Raw genomic sequence first — 17307 nt, 5'->3', positions numbered from 1 at the left:
TCTGAATGAATTGTAACTTTGATATTTAGAGGGCGCTTACTGATTATAATTTCAAATCCGTTTCTTTAAAAAAATGCTTTTAGGCACTATTAAAGTGAATAAAATTCCCATTTGTTAAAAGGAATTTGGTTATGGATTCATCAATTACTCCCTGACAACTACTTCCATGCTTACATAGTGTGATTAAATGTGGAAATGTTCTTGATGAATCGCTAGTAAATAAAATAAATTCTTAAGGATATGCATTGAAAATAAATCACGGTTCAGGTAGTAACACATCTGAAATGTAACGTCCACTGTTCAGAGTTCCGTCAATGCGAACAAGAGGTGACCGAGACGTGTAACCAATGGCACCCCATACCATCACGCCGGGTGATACGCCAGTATGGCAATGGCGAATACATGCTTCCAATGTGCGTTCACCGCGATGTCGGCAAACACGGATGCGACCATCATGATGCTGTAAACAGAACCTGGATTCATCCGAAAAAATGACGTTTTGCCAGTCGTGCACCCAGGTTCGTCGTTGAGCACACCATCGCAGGCGCTCCTGTCTGTGATGCAGCGTCAAGGGTAACCGCAGCCATGGTCTCCGAGCTGATAGTTCATGCTGCTGCAAACGTCGTCGAACTGTTCGTGCAGATGGTTGCTGTCTTGCAAACGTCCCCAGTTGTTGACTCAGGGATCAAGACGTGACTGCACGAACTGTTACAGCCATGCGGATTAAGATGCTTGTCATCTCGACTGCTAGTGATACGAGGCCGTTGGGATCCAGCACGGCGTTCCGTATTACCCTCCTGTACCCACCGATTTCATATTCTGCTAACAGTGATTGGATCTCGACCAACGTGAGCAGCAATGTCGCGATACGATAAACCGAAATCGCGATAGGCTACAATCGGACCTTTATCAAAGTCGGAAACATGATGGTATGCATTTCTCCTCCTTACACGAGGCATCACAACAACATTTCACCCGGCAACGCCGGTCAACTGCTGTTTGTGTATGAGAAATCAGTTGGAAACTTTCCTCATGTCAGCACGTTGTAAGTATCGCCACCGGAGCCAACCATGAATGTTTTGAAAAGCTAATCATTTGCATATCACAGCATCTTCTTCCTGTCGGTTAAATTTCGCGTCTGTAGCACGTCATCTTCTTGGTGTAGAAATTTTAATGGCCAATAGTGTATATTTTCAACTAAGATGCTCTGTGGTCGACTTGCGACGGTTGGCGGAATGGAAGAGGCCGCAAATGCTTCTGCTTGCTGGCTCCCGTTGTCTAACTCGGGGATGGCTATGCTTTCTACCACCAGACACTTGCACTTAACAGCTGTTAAAGTGTATAAATAAAATACTCTCGATACTGCTGACCGTCAAGTACAAATGTTAACCAGTCTAGGAGACTTAAGTCAAAAGACGAATTGAATGCGTGTATTGCACTACGTGATCAAAAGTATCCGTACGCCCCCAAAACATATGTTTTTCGTATTAGTCACATTGTGCTGCCACCTACTGCCAGGTACTCCATTTCAGCAACCTTAGTAGTCAGTAGACATCGTGAGAGAGTAGAATGGGGCCCTCCGCGGAACTGGACTTCGACGTGGTTAGGTGACTGGGTGTCACTTGTGTCATACATCTGTACGCGAGATTTCCACACTCCTAAACATCCCGAAGTCCACTATTTCCGAAGTGATAGTGAAGTTGAAAAGTGAAGGGATACGTACAGCACAAAAACTTGCAGGCTGATTTTGTCTGTTGACTGACAGATACCGCCGTCAGTTGAACAGGATCGTAATGCGTAATAGGCAGATTTCTATCAGACCATCACACAGGAAATCCAAACGGCATCAGGATTCACTGCAAATACTATGACAGTTAGACGGTAGAAGAGAAGACTTGGATATCATGGTCGAGCGGCTTCTCATAAACCACACATCACGACGGTAAATGCCAAATGACGCCTCGCTTGGTGTAAGGAGCGTAAACATTGGACGACTGAAAAGTGGAAAAACGTTGTGTGGTGTTATGAATCACGGTACACAATGTGGCAATGCGATGGCAGGGTTTGGGTATGTCGAATGCCCGGTGAACGTCATCTAAAACCGTGTGTAGTGCCAACAGTAAAATTCGGAGGCGGTGGTGTTACGGCGTGCTCGTGTTTTTCATGGAGGGGGCTTGCACCGCTTGTTGTTTTGCGTGCCACTATCACAGCACAGGCCTACATTGATGTTGTAAGCACCTTCTTTCTTCTCACTGTTGAAGAGCAATTTGGGGATGCCGATTGCGTCTTTCAACACGATCGAGCAGCTGTTCATAAAGCATGACCTGTGGCGGAGTGGTTACACGACAATAACATCCCTGTAATGAACTACCCTGCACAGAGTCCTGACCTGAGTCCTATAGAACACCTTCTAGATGTTTTGGAACGCCGATTTTGTGTCTGGCCTCACCGACCGACATCGATACCTCTCCTCGGTGCGGCACTCCGTGTAGAATGGTCTGCCATTCGCTAAGAAATCTTCCAGCTCCTGACTGAAGGTATGCCTGCGTGAGTGGAAGCGGTCATCAAGGCTAAGGTTGGGCCAACACCATATCGAATTCCAGCATTACCGATGGAGCGTGTCAAGAACTTGTAAGTAATTTTCAGCCAGGTGTCCGGAATTTTTGATCACATAGTGTGAGTTCCTTAAAATTAGTAAGTTTTTATTCATAACTAAATACAGTTCACTGGTGGTATCTTCCAAACAGTTAGGTGCGGTTTTAATTATTTGTCGAGCCCACAATAGCGAAACTGAACCCACTATAAATTTTAACAAAGTTGTTAAAAGCTGAAGAACGTCGATTGATATTGAGCAAATCGATCAGTTCGCTAAAACACGCGGTAATCCCGATGAATTAGGGTGCGAATTGCTAAGTGTCGGATGCCACAAAATATTCAAAGTCCTGGCTGGTTTAAAGACAGTTAAAGTCCTGGCACTGTTTTAGAATCAGTAACCTAAACTTGGTGCAAACAGAGTCCAACCTGATCGTATCAGAAACTAAGTCCCGTTGGTATTCTAAAACATAGTTCGGAAAGCTAAAAAATAAACAGAGTCGTACGTGGCGCTTCAGTGGCTGATTACGACGGCTCTTGAAAGGAAACAGAATTCCATAGCTACGATTTTGCAGCATAGTCGCGTTTGCTTACAAAAACTATCAGGAAAAGACACGAGTGAAAAACACAGGTCCAGCGTCAGCAAAGTGCAAAACCCTGTCCTGGAGCTTTATGTCAGCTCCGCTTAAATACCATCGATCCGAAATTCCACAGGCTACGTTACGTAACTGCTTTCATTTGAACACGACTTCTTTGCATATCTTTTCGCATAGAAGAGCAGTCTTAATTCTGTTTGCACCATTACATGCGCGCTCAAATTCTCATCAAAAAGCACATACAACACAAATTTGTAGCCGCACTAGTTCGCCGAGAATTAATATTTTAATGTTTTTCAATTATTTTTGCATTGTGAGAAAATAGTTTTTGTCCATTTGTGCCATTAAATATCATCACAGTCCTTTATAAGGCACCACTTCCCATACCGATTTGAATCGCTCTTTTTGATGCGCTGATCCGAATTTAGGTATATACAAGGTTAAACGGGTATGGAAAAAACTATGCAAACATTATTAATAAACAAAGATAGAATATTATAAATAATGACAAATATCACAAACTAATGACGCTGAAATTTGTATAACGACGTCCGCTATCATACACTTCCGTACTGTTTGTGTATCTGTCTTGTGTTACTTGTTCTAATCAACTATTAACAACAAAATAATTAATTTGGCTTTTTACCGGTGAAATAGTAATGTTGCGAATTATACAAGTATGTCAATCATCGTGACTTGACGAGACCTTTATAATGAGCACTCGCTCTACTCTGTACCAGCATTGGCTCAAAAGTTATAATTTATTCAGTAAATTGCACACACTGAAGATTTGTTTATTCAATATATTTTGATATGAAATTCGTATGAGTCGTATCAGTGTCTCGGCTGATTCATCTCAAATTCGTCTTTCATTTGCCTTACCATACTTTGTTGCACTAATTTTGCGTTTGTGTGTAATCAACGGAAAAATGGATAATGTATTACCTTAAAGCCGTGCGCTGGAACGTGCTACACCCTATTGACACTCAAGTTACTGCCAGCCGCTTGAATCTGACCGGTCCACGTGGAGCGATCTGCCGCTGACCACTCGCTCGCCGCCGCCTTCCTGCCCGCTCTCGCCCGCTGCCTGCCTGAGCCGGCCTCACCATACGCCGTGCGCGCGCCCTTTGAGCGCGATCCAATATCAGACTCCTCTCTCAACAACTCTCAACTACAACAAACATCGCCACAATACTTCCGCTTTCACGCAGTGGCCAAGCTAAGAGCAAAGTAGCCCATTGTAATTCTGTACTGGCTATAGTTCACTTGTAAAAACTGTAATTAGAATGATATGTAACATTTAAGGACCCACTAATCATGTAAGCAGGTGGGTTGAATATGTATAATTATAAAGATTTGTGAATAAAGAATTTTTTTTAAGTGGAAGCTAAGCAGCCGTTGGTTTTGGGGGAATCCTGCTGTCCGGCACGGGCGTCGAGTAGCTGCGTCTGATTAAATCGGTCGGAGGCAAGCCTTGCCAGCTGAGATAGGGACGGGTAGTGGCGAGTTAGGGGAAGAGCATTGGACGCCATGTGCGACACGGTCGGCAAGAATTCCCGGCCAACTCTGTAAGCTTAATTTTTATGGATCTTCAACGCTGTCTGCACGGATTGGAGGCGATGACACCCCTGCTTCAAATTTCGGAAGTCATGACTTCTTCACACCTGAGTGGAGTTAAGTGTTGTTTTTTATTGGTACTCGTTATTGTAAGACCACGTCTGTGCTAATGTGGAATTGGACCTACCATATTAACGCGCCTCCGAGTGGTTGTGTGCATGGTCATCAGCTAATGTAACTGGCGATAATTCATTGTTCCAGTCCATATTCCGTGCAAGTGTACGAAAACTTTCTGTTGTAAATTGAGTTGTTGTTGTTATGGTAGTCTTCAGTCCAGAGACTGGTTTGATACAGCTCTCCATGCTACTCTATCCCAAGCAAGCTTCTTCATCTCCCAGTACCTACTGCAACCTACACCCTTCTGAATCTGCTTAGTGTATTCATCTCTTGGTCTCCCTCTACGATTTTTACCCTCCACGCAGCCATCCAATACTAAATGGGTGATCCCTTGATGCCTCAGAATATGCCCTACCAACAGATCCCTTCTCCTAGTCAAGTTGTGCCACAAACTCCTCTTCTCTCCAATTCTATTCAATACCTCCTCATTAGTTCTGTGATCTACCCATCTAATCTTCAGCATTATTCTGTAGCACCACATTTCGAAAGCTTCTATTCTCTTCTCGTCTAGACTATTTATCGTCCACGTTTCACTTCCATGCAAGGCTACACTCCATACAAATACTTTCAGAAACGACTTCCTGACACTTAAATCTATACTCGATGTTAACAAATTTCTCTTCTTCAGAAACGCTTTCCTTGCCATTGCCGGTCTACATTTTATACCCTCTCTACTTCGACCATCATCATTTATTTTGCTCCCCAAATAGGAAAGCTTCTTTACTACTTTAGGCGTCTCATTTCCTAATCTAATTCCTGCAGCATCACCCGATTTAATTCGACTACATTCCATTATCCTCGTTTCGCTTTTGTTGCTGTTCATCTTATATCCTCCTTTCAAGATACTGTCCATTCCGTTCAGCTGCTCTTCCAGGTCCTTTGCTGTTTCTTACAGAATTACAATGACATCGGAAAAACCTCAAAGTTTTTATTTCTTCTCCATGGATTTTAATTCCTACTCCGAATTTTTCTATTGTTTCCTTTACTGCTTGCTCAATATACAGATTGAATAACATCGGGGATTGGCTGCAACCCTGTCTCACTCCCTTCCCAACCACTACTTCCCTTTCATGTCCCTCGACTCTTATAACTGCCATCAGGTTTCTGTACAAATTGTAAATAGCCTTTCGCTCCCTGTATTTTACCCCTGCCACCTTCAGAATTTGAAAGAGAGTAGAGTTGATAAAATTGAAATCGTAACATAGTCTGTGTCGAAGGATCGAAGGCAAGGCACCCTTTTATAGATGAGTATGCCACAGTAATTGGATTTGCAGGCCCTCATATTTCACCTCGTTAATTTTCAAGTAATTTTAAAGAGTGTTAAGCTTCAACTTGTATGTGTAGTCGCAGCAGTCGCATCCAAAATAAGTTAATTTTGCCTGCATCCTAGACAATGTTGTCTGTAGACTTATTTGGGCAGATTACTGTTGCTTTCTGACATGTATTAGCAGCGTAGTTTTGGCAGTGGCCGAGGCATCCCTGTTTTCTGGGCCCCGAGCAGAGACTTGTTTTCATTCTGCTGTGGCAGCACTTCCTTCGTCGCATGATGTCTAGCTTAGTCAGCAATCTGTAGCCTCATGCTGGCTCAAGTAAGTAAATTTGGTCGTTTGATATGTGTCGTAGCGGAGTGTTGCCACAATTAATCCTGAACTCTTGATCTATTCAGTACTTTGAATTCAGGAAGCACACAATCATGTTCTTCAGGCCTCAAGCTCCTTGCCACTATTTTTTTTTTTTTTTTTTTTTTTGTCATCAGTCTACTGACTGGTTTGATGGGGCCCGCCACGAATTCCTTTCCTGTGCTAACCTCTTCATCTCAGAGTAGCACTTGCAACCTACGTCCTCAATTATTTGCTTGACGTATTCCAATCTCTGTCTTCCTCTACAGTTTTGGTCCTCTACAGCTCCCTCTAATACCATGGAAGTCATTCCCTCATGTCTTAGCAGATGTCCTATCATCCTGTCCCTTCTCCTTATCAGTGTTTTCCACATATTCCTTTCCTCTCCGATTCTGCGTAGAACCTCCTCATTCCTTACCTTATCAGTCCAACTAATTTTCAACATTCGTCTATAGCACCACGTCTCAAATGCTTCGATTCTCTTCTGTTCCGGTTTTCCCACAGTCCATGTTTCGCTACCATTCAATGCTGTACTCCAGACGTACATACTCAGAAATTTCTTCCTCAAATTAAGGCCGGTATTTGATATTAGTAGACTTCTCTTGGCCAGAAATGCCTTTTTTGCCATAGCGAGCCTGCTTTTGATGTCCTCCTTGCTCCGTCCGTCATTGGTTATTTTACTGCCTAGGTAGCAGAATTCCTTAACTTCATTGACTTCGTGACCATCAATCCTGATGTTAGGTTTCTCGCTGTTCTCATTTCTACTACTTCTCATTACCTTCGTCTTTCTCCGATTTACTCTCAAACCATACTGTGTACTCATTAGACTGTTCATTCCGTTCAGCAGATCATTTAATTCTTCTTCACTTTCACTCAGGATAGCAATGTCATCAGCGAATCGTATCATTGATATCCTTTCACCTTGTATTTTAATTCCACTCCTGAACCTTTCTTTTATTTCCATCATTGCTTCCTCGATGTACAGATTGAAGAGTAGGGGCGAAAGGCTACAGCCTTGTCTTACACCCTTCTTAATACGAGCACTTCGTTCTTGATCGTCCACTCTTATTATTCCCTCTTGGTTGTTGTACATATTGTATATGACCTGTCTCTCCCTATAGTGTACCCCTACTTTTTTCAGAATCTCGAACAGCTTGCACCATTTTATATTGTCGAACGTTTGTTCCAGGTCGACAAATCCTATGAAAGTGTCTTGATTTTTCTTTAGCCTTGCTTCCATTATTAGCCGTAACGTCAGAATTGCCTCTCTCGTCCCTTTACTTTTCCTAAAGCCAAACTGATCGTCACCTAGCGCATTCTCAATTTTCTTTTCCATTCTTCTGTATATTATTCTTGTAAGCAGCTTCGATGCATGAGCTGTTAAGCTGATTGTGCGATAATTCTCGCACTTGTCAGCTCTTGCCGTCTTCGGAATTGTGTGGATGATGCGTTTTCGAAAATCAGATGGTATGTCGCCAGACTCATATATTCTACACACCAACGTGAATAGTCGTTTTGTTGCCACTTCCCCCAATGATTTTAGAAATTCTGATGGAATGTTATCTATCCCTTCTGCCTTAGTTGACCGTAAGTCCTCCAAAGCTCTTTTAAATTCCGATTCTAATACTGGATCCCCTATCTCTTCTAAATCGACTCCTGTTTCTTCTTCTATCACATCAGACAAATCTTCACCCTCATAGAGGCTTTCAATGTATTCTTTCCACCTATCTGCTCTCTCCTCTACATTTAACAGTGGAATTCCCGTTGCACTCTTAATGTTACCACCGTTGCTTTTAATGTCACCAAAGGTTCTTTTGACTTTCCTGTATGCTGGGTCTGTCCTTCCGACAATCATATCTTTTTCGATGTCTTCACATTTTTCCTGCAGCCATTTCGTCTTAGTTTCCCTGCACTTCCTATTTATTTCATTCCTGAGCGACTTGTATTTCTGTACTCCTGATTTTCCCGGAACATGTTTGTACTTCCTCCTTTCATCAATCAACTGAAGTATTTCTTCTGTTACCCATGGTTTCTTCGCAGCTACCTTCTTTGCACCTATGTTTTCCTTCCCAACTTCTGTGATGGCCCTTATTAGAAATGTCCATTCCTCTTCAACTGTACTGCCTACTGCGCTATTCCTTATTGCTGTATCTATAGCGTTAGAGAACTTCAAACGTATCTCGTCATTCCTCAGTACTTCCGTATCCCACTTCTTTGCGTATTGATTCTTCCTGACTAATGTCTTGAACTTCAGCCTACTCTTCATCACTACTATATTATGATCTGAGTCTATATCTGCTCCTGGGTACGCCTTACAATCCAGTATCTGATTTCGGAATCTCTGTCTGACCATGATGTAATCTAATTGAGATCTTCCCGTATCTCCCGGCCTTTTCCAAGTATACCTCCTCCTCTTGTGATTCTTGAACAGAGTATTCGCTATTACTAGCTGAAACTTGTTACAGAACTCAATTAGTCTTTCTCCTCTTTCATTCCTTGTCCCAAGCCCATATTCTTCTGTAACCTTTTCTTCTACTCCTTCCCCTACAACTGCATTCCAGTCGCCCATGACTATTAGATTTTCGTCCCCCTTTACATACTGCATTACCCTTTCAATATCCTCATACACATTCTCTATCTGTTCATCTTCAGCTTGCGACGTCGGCATGTACACCTGAACTATCGTTGTCGGTGTTGGTCTGCTGTCGATTCTGATAAGAACAAATCTATCACTGAACTGCTCACAGTATCACACCCTCTGCCCCACCTTCCTATTCATAACGAATCCTACACCTGTTATACCATTTTCTCCTGCTGTTGATATTACCCGATACTCATCTGACCAGAAATCCTTGTCTTCCTTCCACTTCACTTCACTGACCCCTACTATATCTAGATTGAGCCTTTGCATTTCCCTTTTCAGATTTTCTAGTTTCCCTACCACCTTCAAGCTTCTGACATTCCACGCCCCGACTAGTAGAACGTTATCCTTTCGTTGATTATTCAATGGCACTATAACTGCTCTTTAACTACTCGTTTAAACGTTGCACCCTTATTGCTGGTTCTCGAATGTGTTACGATTTAAAGCCTTTTACTTATGAGTACGAATTGCTGTGTTTTTTTCTTTTTTATCCACAGTCATTAGCTAACTCCACCCGTTGCAAAACGTTCCTGGCTATTGGCTGTGATAGACGCCTGCTGTATTTGCCAACTTCTCAAATATTTTGGAGGACTGAATGTTTACTTAAGGATCATTGTCAATATTTCTGCTGATGTGCACCATTTGTGACTCATTTAAATTGCAAGTCTTCCCAGCATATCTTGTATTTTGGGGGATTGTATAGTTACTTATTTAAGGGTTACTGTCAATGTTTCTGCTGGTGTGTACCAACTGGGAGTCACATTTTAAATTATATGCCTCCCTAGCTATCCTTGTATTTTGAGGGATCATGTATTTCATTGCTTAAGAGATTTTGCTAACAGCGTATAGACCGTTAAGGGCTTTCCAACAGCCACAGTCAGTGGTGTGACTTGTTACCTTTCCTGTATTTTTGGTGGGCATTGTCTATATATTTAAGGTGTTATCCATGTATGGGAACTGTTAGTATATTTAGTGGCAGTCATTTGTAATTCATTTTACTGGTAAAACTCAGTTTGTTGATCCCTTTTGCAGCCACACCTACATTGTGCATCGGACAGTTTCCTCAATTCGATTTATTCTGTGGATTTATAAGAACATCTGACACAATTGTTTCTACTGCCATCATCACAATATTGATGGTTCAATGATTGCCGCAGCCTCTAATTTCTTAGTGTGATGTAGCATATAAGTATCCACTTTACCCAACGAATTTTTCTCCAAATCATTTATACGACCTGACAATCCCTCTACTCTTTCCGTGATACAAATGTTTTTCTCAGCCACGGCATTAACCTTTTCAGACATAACCCCAAATTGCTCTGAAAAAGTATTGACATTTTCATTGATTTTATCGACACGATCAATAATCCTAATATCTTCCTTTTCCCGGTTTCCTAACCTTGACTCTAGACTGTCAGATGTATCTGACTCTGGGCTAGAAAGTAAGGAAAAGGTAGCTGATGATAATACGTCCGATCCTAAAGATAAAGCTGTCATTGAAGACATGACAAATGTTTCACCAACGGGGTCAGGAAATATAGATGTCCTAAGTGCTATATTAGCAAAATTGACTATGTTGGATGATTTAAATGTTAAATTCTCTGACATGAACAGTAGGTTCGTTGAACAGCAAGTGACCTTAAATGTTTTCTGATATGGACAGTAAGTTTGCTAACATAGATGCTAAGTTAACTGAGCAGCAAGCATCTATAGATGCTAAATGCATTGGTCAACAACGGGCTTTAGAAATTAAGTTTACTGAGCAAAGGACAGTCAAACTTAAAATCAACTTTATCCAGTTGTTCGGCTAGTTTAACCTCCCAGATTGTAATTAAATTAGCCTGTTGTTCAGTTCCACCCCCATACTTTCTCTTTCTGTTAGTGGTTACAACATTAACTCGCTGAAAACTTTCCGCTCCAGGCATTTGGTTGCTGGTTCCCACAAGATTCCCTTTCGAATATTGATAATTCGTGTTCCAATTATGATTCTTCTTTTGCGAGCGACCCAAATGACCATTACCGTTCTTAGAATAACCGTTATTTCGGTTAAATTCTCCAGAACTACTATTAATTTGATTGCCATTATTCCACGTGTTATTACTAGCGTTGTTCTTAGCATAATAAAGGTTTTTGTTATTATTATGCCACTGTTTTGCATCCTCCATGAGCATATCGATTGAATCGATCACGGATAGGAACTGTTCAACGTCAGAATCGAGAACATGAATTAATTTCTCTCGAATATTCAAAGGTAGCCTACCTTTCGATATTTGAACCACTTCTCTACTCCAAATTGGTTCTGTCCAATAACGCGTTTTGTTCAAGTAGCGTTCAGAATACTGCCTAAGGGTTTCCTTTTTCGAATTATAAAATTCTGGTTGATATACTTCCTTACGCAGTTTCTCTTGTTTACTTAACGACCAATATGTAGCTAGAAATAATCTTTCACATTCAGAACACGTGTTACAGGTCACGCTAACTTCAGCGGCCCATAACGCTGCTTCTCCTACCATCTTCGACACTAAAAACTGTAATTTATCATATTCCGTCGAAATACGGGGAAATATTCTTTTAAATGAATTGATAAACACTCTGGGGTTGATATTATTCCTTTCATTTGAAAATATGGGAAACTGTCTACTTTCGAAAATAGTATGTTCGACTTTTACTGACGTAATACATCCTCTCTGAACGTAGGGCTCATCCTCCTCATCTGATTAGCTATTGGTTTCCCACGTTTCACCTACACACACACTATGTTGCATTCCCGGGCGTTTTCTCTCGCAGTTAGATTTTACGTTCTTGCGTATTTGTTCGTTTCCCTCTTTGAAATTCGTGTATGACTTGTTCCGAAAAACCGGGCGTTAATAATTGCTACTTTACAACCCTTAGTACATTCGTCAACTATTGTCTTTATAATTAGACGAAATTCATTAACAAGAGTTTCTATCACTGAATTATTCTTTGTCGCCTGTCCATTGACTTGAGTATGCGCACTCTCAATGGCCGAACGTACCCTTCAGTTAATTTCTATCTATTGTTGTGTTTTCTATCCATTCGGATAGCTCTTCCTCCAGTTACTTAGTTTGATACAACATATAAGTATCCACTTTACTCAATGAATTTTTCTCCAAATCATTTATACGACCTGACAATCCCTCTACTCTTTTCGTGATACAAATGATATTCTCAGCCAAGGCATTAACCTTTTCAGACATAACCCCAAATTGTTCTGAAAAAGTATTGACATTTTCATTGATTTTATCGACACGATTAATAATCCTAATATCTTCCTTTTCTCGGTTTGCTAACCTTGACTCTAGACTGTCAAACTAATAACCGACTTTAGCCTGTTGTTCGGCTAGTTTAGCCTCCCAAACTGCTATTAAATTAGCCTGTTGTTCAGTAAACTTAATTCAGTAAAGCCTGTTGTTGATCAATGAATTTAGCATCTATAGATGCTTGCTGTTCAGTTAACTTAGCATCTATGTTAGCAAATTTATTGTCCTTATCAGAAAACTTAACATTTAAGTTCACTTGCTGTTCAGCGAACCTATTGTTCATGTCAGAGAATTTAACATCATGCAACATAGTCAATTTTGCTAATATAGCACTAAGGACTTCTACATTTCCTGACACCGTTGGTGTAACATTCGTCGTGTATTCATTGACGGCTTTGTCCTTAGGATCGGGAGTATTATGATCAGCTATCTTATCCTTACTATCCATCCCAGAGTCAGATACATTAGGGACGTTAATTTTGTCTGACTCGGCAAAAGATTCTACTCCCACATTGACAATCGTCCTATTGATATCCTCATGGTCTGATACTTCTCTTAATTCATCACAAGATTCCGGGACAATTTTGTCCAAATCGCTACGTAACGTTCTCCTTCTTCTTGACATGGTTTAAAGTCTTGTTAACCACTTTTACTAGTAGTGCCCACACTAACTATGGTCACAATCGTCACATAATATTAATCTTACTCTCTACTTGACACCAGCACAATGAAATTCTTACAATTACCAATTTGGTAAAGCAATAAAAGCTACCGTACCTGGATAATCACTTATTTTGAGTAATGATTACTATTTATCGTCCGCTTGCGTACTGTTGTAGTCTCGCTCACGTCGCTGTCGGCAGCCGATGTCGCTGTCTCGACCAACATTCTGCTCTGGTTAAGTTCTCCGACGCGTTGCGTCGCTCCCTCTGCAGACGTGCTCGAGTGTCTTGTAGTCGTGAAGCGTCGACCTGCACGTTGCAGTCGTTATGGCGTCGGGCCCCGCACGTTGTGGCGCCATATAATGTGTCGTCTCGTTTTGTATCAGCTCGATGGTGATGGTTGTCTCAGTCGAGATGACGTGGAACGGCGTCCGTCGATCACGACAACGTCAGCCTGTAACTATTATAAAAACGAACTCCTCGCACGGTTTGGTTATTTTTCAGTCTCTCGAAACTGATATCAACGTGTCGATGGAGCACCGCGCTGGAGTGTGTGCGCGGCTCTTGATTGTAATTAAAGCAATGGTGTTCGATGTCCATCGATGTTCTCCACTTATAAATATAGCGACTGCACCACTCGATAACGCGATGACTCCCTTGATCTGAAATGATAACCAAAAGTCCTATGGGTGTTCGCGACAGACTTTTCAGTTCTTATGCCCGGTTTCAGAATGGGTATTCAAACGTTGAAAATATAATGTCTTGAATCATCAGTCCATCACCCAAGCCGATGTCATGATTTTTGCGAGTATATTGAGTTGTTAATTATTATTCCTTTCTCAAGGCGTCGCTACGTCGCATATTCAACAACTACACGACGTAATTCGAGAGATAACATACCCTTGAGCAATGTTTAGAATGCATCGTATTTCGGTGTAAACTTATTGCTGTTTACAGTAAAATTGTCACTAAATCACTTTTCACTTTTATCTTGTCCGAAGAATCAGTTAATTACACAAATACACTTTAAATGTCCATTAAATGATGTATGCGACACGAGAAATTAAAGCTGAATTAAAGTTTATTGTTCTTCAAAATTATTTGTCCCTACGCTGCACACACAGACCGATTTTTCCTTCAGGGAATTGCGTCTGTTAGCATCAGCAATTCTGACTTTGACGATAGATTTGACAACAGGGCGCAATTGTAAGTTCTTCGTGATTGCCTACTCAACTCTAATAATTAAGTCAGCGATCAGTCCCTTTCTGTGTCCTTTGATGTTTGTGACTATTAAGTATCACGAAGGCTAAGTTCCATCAGAAATCAGCAATCAGACGAGTAATTTTTCTGTTACATGTGTCAACTCTCCCGTTATCAGTCTAAACGCTAAAGATGATTTTACTTCGGTCCGACTTCTAATACTTCCAACCGTAAAACTTTCAAGCTTCAGATTGGTTTTAAAACAATTTGGTAGCGCTTAACTTACAGCTCGCTGCGGTTACAACTCTCTTCTAGGATAAATGGTATCTTTGGTCAGTTTATGGTATGGGCTTTAACCTTCGTAAATAATAACTTTTTGAATTCTTTCTTTAAAGTTTCTGTTTCGGATCGTACGGTATTCTTTCATCCACTCCTTTGTTTGTGATGAGCATTAGTATTTATATAATATTCTTGTTATTCAGACTGTCGAGAGTGTAAAATTTTGTTGTCAGTAGCTGTCATCACTGTCAGGATGACTGATTTTTCTATTTCTTTTTGCAACAACAGGATGTTCATTATGGGTTCTATAATTGGGGTGTTACGTCTTGCACGTGGTCAACAGTGGTAATTCTACAGGACGTCCACAGACAATGCATATTTTCACATGGATGGTATTTGTCGTAATAAGCTGGATTTTTATTTGTTTATATATGTTTACAATGGAACTTACTTCAGTGTGTCATAATTTTTATTTAAATATATTTTATTTATTTATTTAACCTGATCTTAGGCCATCTGGTCGTCTCTTACTACGGATCAGGTGTCACATGTAAAGTTTCTTTTTTACTTGATGGTGAGCTAAGAAATAACAGTTTTAATACGAGAAGCATTAACTTCAGTGTCTGAAGTGGTGGTGTCAGTAAATTTAAATTATACTGACTATGAACTAACAGAGTTAATACTGGCAGTGCTTTTACTACTATACTTGTTGCCACTTATAGTGATAATAATAATAACAATAAAAACAATACCAATGATAGTGCCAGATATAAGAAGAATTTATAGGTCTAAAAACATTTGTTTTCTGATGCAGCGAGATCCGAGGAAAGGAAATATGAGGAGACTGCATCGCCTAAGAATTTTGAGAAGTGAGGAAGATCACGTTGGGAAGAGGGACGTGCAATGGCAACGAGTGCATACAAGGACAACGCAAATCTGTATTGTTGCTTTATGGGATTTGTCTCTGTCTTCTCAAGCTCCAGATGTTATTCAGTTCTTTAATGTGATGGGTGAGGTTGTTCCAGTCGAGAAAGCGGCTGAACGATGGAGTGGGACAGAAGGGATTTTGCTCTAATGGGAGAAGGTGTTTCTGCCATGTAGCGTTAAAATCGAGGTGAGGTGTAAGGGATACTGGTCATTGATAAGACAGTACAGAAGAGAGGGGACTGTAGACATATCTGCGCGCAGTCAGGATAGCTGTGCATATGGTGGTGAAATATGATCACAGAGTCGAACATCATAAATACAACGATCGCAGGCTACTGTCGAAGCATCTATAGAAATGCACAGTAAAGACAACAGCACAATGCAGCACATCACGTACCAAAAACATCACGAATAAATCACACAGTACACAGAAAACGCACTCGAAAATGGGAATCATTTCCCGAAACGCGCCGCGCAAAACATAAATAAATAAAAAGATTGTGACTAACAGCAGAAAAATTTTCTCATAAACAAACCCATTATCGTTTTGGAAAGGTAGAATGAAAGTCACGAAAGCCCACACACAAAGAGGTACTACAAGACGTGTTGCACTTGGCAGATGGTTTCACGTTTTGTTATTAAACATGGAGGCGGTGTGGCGGAGTATCTCCTTGGGGGAGCGAGCACGGGCACGGAGCGAGTATTTACTCTGGCCGGCCCACTTCATCAGCCCCGCTGCAGATGGGCCCGAGCTGACTCGGTTTGCATAATTAGCCATTCAGCGCCGGCGGTATCATTGTTCTGGCGAACAATGCGCAGCGATTCGGAAGAAGCGGAGGCCGTCTCGTCGCCAGAGCCGGGAGCCGCCTCTGTGTGTTAAGTCCCCGCCAAGACAATGAAACAGAGCTCTCAGCTATTCAATATCTAAGTTTCCGGCCAAAGTTCAATAGGGCCCGCTGCTATACGAGCTGCAAAGTGGACGTCTTATGTAATATTCAATCGTGCCGGCTTGTTTCGTCCAAAGTTTCGGTGCTCCGAGCTTCGGGAAAGAATCACGGTCCTGTTGTGAATATTAATGTTTCGGGCAGGGCGCACCCCAGGCAGCCCATTCATCGCTGCATCGGCCACCTCTTCAGTCAAACGATGTTTCTACAGTGTTTAGAGAGGTGATCACATAATAAGGAAGTATGTCGAGTTATTAGTATTGCACAGAAGGTCACGGACCACCTCATTAAGGGTGTTCAGGGTAATTCAGAGTACTTGAAACGATTTTGGGGGGTGAGAAGTCGCAGGACATCTAATACTAAATATTACTGACTTTTTCCTCTCTATTGATGTCTTTTATTTCTTGTCTCTTTTTTTTTTTGTCGATCTTTTCCACCCAGAGAAGACAAACAGTCACGTATTTCCCTTATGCTGGCAAGTCACAGGAAATACGCCATCTGAAATATTCCGTATCCATACAAACGAAAAGTATCTTTAAAGACGATGTGGGCTTCTAACAACACAGGCGTAAACCGTACTACGTGCTAATACGGCGTGTAAGACACAGGCCACAAACCAGTAGCATACAGGTGGAAGAATCATAAGTTGTATATCAGACTGGAACAGCCAAGAAAATCACATTACACCGATCACTTGATTGGAGATGGTCATGAAATGAACTAAAGTGAGATGTGTATCACCGTAGTCGAAGTTTCTGGCACAGTGTAGATCGGGAGTTTGTTAAAATAAGAGTTTTGGAAAAGCATACAAATAATTTTCAGTTGAAGTAAA

The sequence above is a fragment of the Schistocerca piceifrons genome, chromosome 1, assembly GCF_021461385.2.
Source record: "Schistocerca piceifrons isolate TAMUIC-IGC-003096 chromosome 1, iqSchPice1.1, whole genome shotgun sequence".
Classification (NCBI taxonomy): Eukaryota; Metazoa; Arthropoda; class Insecta; order Orthoptera; family Acrididae; genus Schistocerca; species Schistocerca piceifrons.
Note: the sequence above shows the minus strand (reverse complement) of the source record.